Source organism: Erinaceus europaeus, chromosome 2 (assembly GCF_950295315.1).
Source record: "Erinaceus europaeus chromosome 2, mEriEur2.1, whole genome shotgun sequence".
NCBI lineage: Eukaryota > Metazoa > Chordata > Mammalia > Eulipotyphla > Erinaceidae > Erinaceus > Erinaceus europaeus.
Window position 1 is genome coordinate 199,408,808 of NC_080163.1, and position 8,281 is coordinate 199,417,088.

Below are 8,281 nucleotides of genomic sequence, written 5' to 3' on the forward strand. Positions count from 1 at the left end.
GGGTTCGAGCCCTTGGTCCCCACCTGTAGGAGAAAAGCTTTATGAGTGGTGAAGCAGTGTTGCAGGTGTCTCTCTGTCTCTTTCCCTATCATCCCCTCCTCTCTCAATTTCTGCCTGTCCCTATCAAATAAATAAATATACTCTAAAAAAGAAAAAGAAAGGAAGGAGGGAAGGAAGGAAGGAAGGAAGGAAGGGAGAAAGGAAAAGAAAATAGCTCTTAGTGTGCTTGCCACATAATCTCTTCCTAGACAGGTGAGGCAGCCATCACCAGGAAGGACAGAAAACTTCTAGTCTACAGCAGGTGCCCTAATGTCCAGCCACTGGGATAGTGAGTAAGATTCTCCAACAGGTTTGAGGAACAAAGATTCTCCAACCAAACTAAGTGCTTGTGAGGAGCTCTGAGCTAAGAAACATCTGAGCTCTCAAAATTTATAATCCGTTATATACACAATTTGCCTTGCAAAGGCTTTTTCAAGGAGGCTCAGCTAGAGAAAAAGCCGTATTTAAATAGTCCCAAAGCTTTTCAATCTCACTAAAACCAGTTTCACTATGTGTATGTGTGTGTGTGTGTGTGTGTGTGTGTGTGTGTGTGTGTGTGTGTGTGTGTGTGTGTGTTGCCAATTTTACTTAGAAATGTATGGTTTCTGCCACCACCTCCCAAGAAATAGCAGTAGCTCACTTAGTTGTGCATGCTGTCCTCGAATAAAAATTTAAAAAATTAGTACCAGTTGGTCTGTGTCAATCACACGTTGAAAACAGATCTTCCTAAGATAGAAAACTCGAACAAGACCTTCAGCTCTGACTCCTGCTTCTCTAGGATTTTTCCAGAGCAGACCTCATTTGATATTCTGGCCCCTTAAGACAGCATTTGTAATCTGAACTGCTTTGTATCATTTTGCCTATACTTTGTAAAAAAAAAATAAACTGTTTTAAGTAACACCATTACGTCTTCAAGAAGACCCAAGTCAGTGACACCTATTAGTTCTGTTGTTATTAAGAATGGGCAGAAATTAATTTCACTGTTAAGCAAATTCGCCAGGGAACTCAGCTATTCTCTTTACTCAAATGTGTTCTCCAACCCATTCAAACTCATTAGTGAAAGGAACACATTTCAACTTGGTCTTCTGCTTCTAGTGTAACTTTAGAGACTGTCTCAAAGTAAGAGAGTGTCAAAGGGAGAAGAAAAAGACAAAGTTACATGCTATAACTGAAACTGATAAGGAAGTCAGTCTTGCAAATCTGAGATATGCATTCTTTTGTTATTTAATCATTTCTGCAACACCTGCAAAATGTATTTCACAAGTCGATCATAAGAAAATCTTCATCAGGGCTACTCATATATATTAAAAATAATAAAGGAAAGCAAAGCAGGAAGCCTTTAAAATTGTATGTTAGATTTTCACTGTGTCATCCTTAAACTTTTTAAAATTAATAGTATTCTCTTATGGGATGATCTCACTCTCAGGCAGAAGTTGAAAAACAAGATCAGAAGAGAAAACACAAGTAGAACCCAAACTGGAGTTGGTGTATTGCACCAAAGTAAAAGATTCTGGTGTGTGTGTGTGTGTGTGTAGGGGAGAGTACAGGTACAAAAAGGATGACAGAGGACCTAGTGGGGGTTGTACTGTTATATGGAAAAATGAGCAATGTTATGTATATACAAGCTATTGTATTTACTGTTGAATGTAAAACATTAATCCCCCAATAAATAAATTTAAAAAAAATAGTAGTATTCTCAGTACTATGTCAGCATTCCCCACCGCTAGAAAAAAGGGGGGGTTGAACACTGACAACACATATTCAACTAAAATGAGTGAATGTTTCATTCATATTGATAAGGAGTCACAAACAAGCTCACATGCTTTCTAGAAGGAAGTGGAGGAGTGTGTAAAGTCCTTTGATGAACCATAAAGAAATAATTTCCATCTCCAGTTTCTATCCTCAAAGTCCTCTACACAAGAACTATTGCAATATAGATATATAGATTTAATTTGGTTTGGATATTTACTTTGGTATATATTCACTACTGTGTTTCGTTTCTTTTCCTTTCTTTTCTTTTTTTTTTTCCTAAAAGAGGTTGAAATAAACAGTACCAAAAGAAATAGTGAAAAGTCTTAGAAGCTCTCCTCCTAAAATCAACACGTAGGAAGCAACTTTCAAAGATCAGGTATGCAATGTCCCTATTAACCAATACAGCCGTGTTAGTGGCTTTGGAAATTGTGTCTTGACAAGCTTCCTAACTTCTTACCTTAAATTTCTAAATGAAGACTTCAATAAATAAACCAGTCAGTACATTTATTATTAAAAGGGGGTTTCTTTAAAAATTCAAATCTTAACTTATTAAAAAATATAATAAAAGACTTTTTGGTCCTTTGCTATGCAAGAATTAGATTGCTTGACCTCTCTTTTAATGACTTAATTAGCTATACTAAAGCCCAGCTGGGCCACTGCTGACAACATTGCTAGATATTTCAATCAAGCAGTGTTATGAAGAATAAGTAATAAATGCTACCTTGTCGCCATACAGCCCCAAACCATAGTGCATGCTAGTAATGCTAAATTTAATCAGTATGCCTCATATTTCAATTAGTCGTGGTCTGAATCACTAAAACTGTGTAATGTGTATGAATTCCTGATATCAGATACAGAGCCACAGGCTCCCACAGTTAGAAGAAGCCATTGAGTTTGCTTTTATTAGCAGCCAATTAATGGCCAAAAAAAAAAAAAAAAAAAAAACTGCATCGCTGTTAAAATTTATAGCCCCCCTTCCAGCTGCATCCACGGCCCCTGCTCTACTGTACACAGTCAGATCCATATCACTGTCACAAGGCAAACAGCTGCGAGCTGTAGTCTGTCTGCAGAAGTAAGAAATCCTTTCATACAGAAGCTTTTTTCAACCTCTTAGAAGTTCTTTTCAAAGCCCAGCAGCACCAGTCACTCTGCGACAAGGAGCGATTTAATACAGAAAGAACGAAGCCCACACCAAGGTAACCTCTGGGGATGTGCTCGGTTTTCAAACGCAGTGAAACCCTACCGCGACAAGGGCAGCCAAAGCCACTTCTCCTGACCAAGGCTAAGAAAATATAAACATATAAAAACCTGACCCTCGGACCAAGTTAACCCGTTGAAGTCTCCACAGTCATTAAGACAGAGTGGCATTACACAAGTTGAATATTAAGTGACTTACATAAAATGGTGCTATTCCGATGTGTGTGCCGGAACCCTAGCTGCTTCCCTTGTAAAACATCTGTGGGATCACATTCCCCATCCAGGAGAGGTTTAATGCATCTCTCGGTGTTTCTAGACATTATTTGCAGGGGCCGGACCCTTTCTGACATAGGATAAGACAGGAAATGTAGATGTGATCAGACTGAGTCATAGGACACAATTTCTTTCTGGATTGCTGATGCTGGGTTTTCAAGATTATTAAGATGAAGGCTCCAGATTTCTGGTATTGTCTGTTTTCAGTTAATGATGACAGAACATTCTGAGAGTTCTGGATTGAGTCTCTACAAGACTAGTAAAGTACTATTTGGGTGAATACAGGCAAGTGTTTCCTCCTTTGGTCTCCTAAAAATTACTGTAAAAAAATAATAAAGTGCCTTATGTGTTATGCATGCTCAGAACAGAAGTGTTTGTATATTTCTATATTTATATAACAGAGGATCTTGCTGATAAAAGAATTCATCTGGAAAAAGAGGAGTGTAAAAAAAAAAAATTAAAAACTGGGCAACTCTAATGCATGGCAGTTGGTATGTTTACCGGGATCCTCTCACTGCAGCCTCGGCTATTTAAAGACAGTAAAATCCCATTTTACCAAACTCGACTGCTAATAACCAGCATTCTTCCTCACTGCTTAAATACTGTAGTAAGACTTATAATACCACTGTGAAATCATAGACTAGTACTTCAAAGGTGGTATATCTGTTACAAATTTAATCTTCACTGCTTTGTCACAACTGATTTCATTCCCGGGGCTTGGACACACAGCAGAGTGACATTCCTCTTGTCCGAGAGAGAGAGAGAGAGAGAGAGAGAGAGAGAGAGAGAGAGAGAATGTGTCAGAGTCCAAATCAAGTGGCTGAGTACCTGCCGGGAGCCCAAGGACAACCACAGTCATAGCGTGTCTAAAATCTGCAACTACCACCCCAGAAAGTGCAGTTAGTCCATCCCAGCTGATGGGAGAGGTGGAGGGAACATATTTTTTATCCTGTTGACAAATGGTGGGCATTGTAATGATAGATAAAGTCTGCAATGCATTTCACCATTTGCTGTACTTAAATACACTTCTTGTAATGCTTAATGTCGGTATTGCTACAACTATGCCACAGAGATTTGAATTGCTAGTAGATCTTTTCCTACGTGAGGAGACAGATTCTTTTCATTCTGTATCATCATAGGTCTTCGAAAACCCAATATCCTGAGGTTTCTGCCTAAAAACTGAGAGCTTTTTTCTTGAATAGATCAGGCTCAACATTTTAGGGATTCCTTCCTACAATGATACTCCAGTGAGGATGCAGGGAGAGCTCACAATACTAATGTGAACAACTAAATGAATCTGTGGCCAGGAAGCTACCCAGAGAAGCAGACAGCAGTGCAGGACATGGGAAGCTCCCTGCATATTAGAGTTAAATTATAAAGCACAAGGTTAAATGTAACCCCTCAGAGCAGTGATAAAATGCCCAACTCTCAAGAACTGTGCATGTGGCTTCTACACTCACATGCAATGTGCAAAACTGGGCAGCACCAGGACCTGGCCCATTACTACACTGTGCTAGCGTCAGCCTGAGAGCATGCTGTACCAGAAATCCTTTAACATTGCTGACCCACTCCTCTTCTGGTGGAAGCACCTTAGCTACTTTAGTTGTCCGTGCTATTTAAATAATACTTTTAAGTATTTCTCAGTGAATATCTAAATGGTAAGTTCTATGATTTCAGTCTACCAACCAAGAGAAACAAAAGGGTGAGGGATTATATTTATTACACATCTCAAGAAACTACAGCGATTCTTGAGGTTCTAGCTGAGATCACTACTCCTGGAATGCATATCCCAGTGCCAACCTGTGCTACATATGCTGCACACAGACCTGAGTGTCTTCAGTGAATCTAGCAGCTCAAAGGATCTGCAGGGTGATTGAAAGAGAGAGAGAGAGATAGGAGATACTAAATTTTGTTTCTAGGAATGTCTTTCATAAGATAAAATATGAATACATTATAGTTAACATAAAAGTCTGACAACTCAGTGTGCTTGCCAATTAAGAAAAAATATGTACATACTGACTATAAATAGTCCATGCTTATTAGCATGACATTGTGTTGAGCAGAATTTTTTCCATTCTGATTGTTACACTACTTTAAATGGTTTAATTCCAAACTGTAATTGATAGAAGTTCAAATGCATCCTTTAACTAGCATGGCCAGGGCACCATTAAACATATATTAAGTAGCCCGTATGCAATTCACACTTGTGACTTTTCTCTGCCATTCATGAATTATGCAATTCTCCCGAATACATGGAAATGAAAGTGCATTAACTGCCCACTCTCACGTATTGTCTCGGTCTGTGTCCTTGTACACACATTTCCACGGTTCATTATTCATGGGTGTATCGACGCCAAGTGCAAATGTGCACGCGGGAAATGGAAACAGTCACCCATGGATTCGTGCCAAAAGACCACAGTTCTGCGAGGGGCCCCTCTACCTGGCAGTGGATGCCACGTGTGAACAAAACCTCTGCCTCCCACATTGTACAGCAAAGAGGGGGTAGCTTCACATAGTGAGAGCTGAGAGTACGGGGTTGTGAACCCAGAATATATCCCTTTCATGTCTGACAGTATTCCACACACACACATACAGAACATGTCACTTCAGCAGTGAGTCAAATATTATTGGAACTCTTTTATTTATTTTAAAATATTGTACCATGTGGCTCTATTCTTTGCCTTTTCTCTGTGCTTATGAAGCTATGATGATACTGATAGTAACTCATTCCCATGAAAGGATTATTTGAAAAAATAAAATGGTGCTGGGAGAATAAGAAGAGGATCCTTCCCCCCACTGACTGTTAACATCCTGTAGATGTGCAACTTGGGATTTGGAATAACCTAACAACTTGCACTGCTGAAATCTGTTTCCCAGGAACTGCTTCCATTTTAGTCAGGTTGTCCTAGGGAACTCAAGTGTGTCTATCGCTTGTAACTTCGGAAATGACTAAAACTCTCCAGATGTACATTATTCCTAATAGATATACAATTATCCCTGTTAAAGCAAATCACTTGAAAGAGAATACATTTTTATTAGAAACTCAATTTTACAACATCTTCAAAAATGTTACCTCAAACAGTAGAAGAGGAATTTAAATGACACAAACTAAAAAAATTCCCTACAGTAAAGAGTTTAACACTATTATTCTCTATTGCAGGTCACTTTAAAAATACAAATCTGAACATGAATTATTTTTGAGTACTGTAGAAAATTTGCCCTTTCAATCTGAATTATACTGATACAAAATTAACTGGAGTTTCTTTTCAGTAGAAAAATTTTATATAGTCATCTATACATATTTTATTAAAGATCATTTTAAAATTGAAACTAAAATAATACATGTTCACAAAGGGATCTTTGTTGGCATCTTTATTACATGTTACATACTAAATATCATGCTAGCTATAAGACTGTTCTGAAAAATACAGCCTTATCATGTTCAGACATGATTCTCCTTGAATTCTAAAATCCTTTTTCAAAATAAATTTAAAGTCAACATTTTTTGCTATGCCTCTCATACTTAGAAAATATGTAGGTAATTTTCGCTAAATACTGCTATTTTTTCCAGTTGAATTATATTTTGAATTGAACTGTATTTCTTAATGTACAAGTAAATTTAATAAATCACAAATTTCACACAGACACTGCTAATATATAATGATTCTACTAGCTTTAATTAGACACAACATGACTTAAAAAAAAAGAAAAAGAAAAAGAAGATCAACTTCATAGTCAGAAAGATAATAAAAATAAACAGCTGAAAATAATCCACATATTAAGTTGTGTTGTTTAGGTAATTTTTTCCCCCTTAGGAGAAACATTTATTGAGAAGGACCACTTACTTCCATGCTATAACAAATGGAATGTGCTAATCTCTAATATGCTGTATTTTTATGCATAGAAGTTCTGATTCACAGAAGTATTTTTACCAAGGCAATAACTATAACCAAGAATAATTTAGGATAAATGGAAGTCTGTATCACTTTTCAGCATACTCACATCATAAATAAGGTGTGACCAGCAGAAGGCACTGTTACAATAAATATATACACGCAGACACTCATTTAAGCCCAAATGCACAAGTTGGTTGCAAATTCTATTGAGTTTTACTAAGTTCTCACAGCAAAAGCCATTATTCCCATATAGATATTAAAATTCTGTCTTGTGTATTTGAAGGAAAATAAAGCCATCTAATTTTTCTATGATTTTTATTTATATTCCAATCCACCCACAACTCCACTAACCTTTTTTTTAACTTAAATTAATTCATAAAAGAATCAGGTGATCACACTTACCAGTTTTAACACTGCATTTAGGGAATGTTATTCTGCAGACAGAATTCAACCCCTGTGGAAGAGTTAGATCTAGATACACAGAGACCTGACTTCAAAACAAGCTTCTAGTTTCATTCTTATTAACCTTTAGAGGCTTGATCACAATTTGCTAGAGCATGCAGGCTTGGTCCTTTAATGGACTACTTCTATGTTGGAAATACCTTTAATTAAATGTCTGTCAAACACTGCACTAACAATGTTGTTTAGTTTTGTGTTCATATACAAAATCTCTTGAACATCTCTCCAAGTTTACAAAATCCATGTTAAAGGAGCCAGTGTTGGAAAAAAAAAAATGTTACGGCATATGTTTGGATTTTTGTATTTCAGAGTCCTGACTACTTTATCTGAATTACAGATTTAGAGCTTTGTTATGTGTGATAGTTATGATAATATGATCACTAAAGGCACAGAGACAGGGAGACTCAAATCCCTCTGAAAATCCCTTTCTCTATTTCCTACAGCTGCTGCATAAGTTTAATATCTGATAGAATGATGAAAAGGAACAGGCCAAACTCCAGTTTTAATAAAAATTTTAACAGGTCTACATATAGTTATGAAAAATGTTATTTGCAATGCCGATTTTTAATAAAATTTTCTTAAACCAAAGGAAAAAAAAAATCCCCAAGGGGAACCTGATGAATGTGTGTTTCGTATGTACTATTTAAGGCTCTTTAAAGGTTATG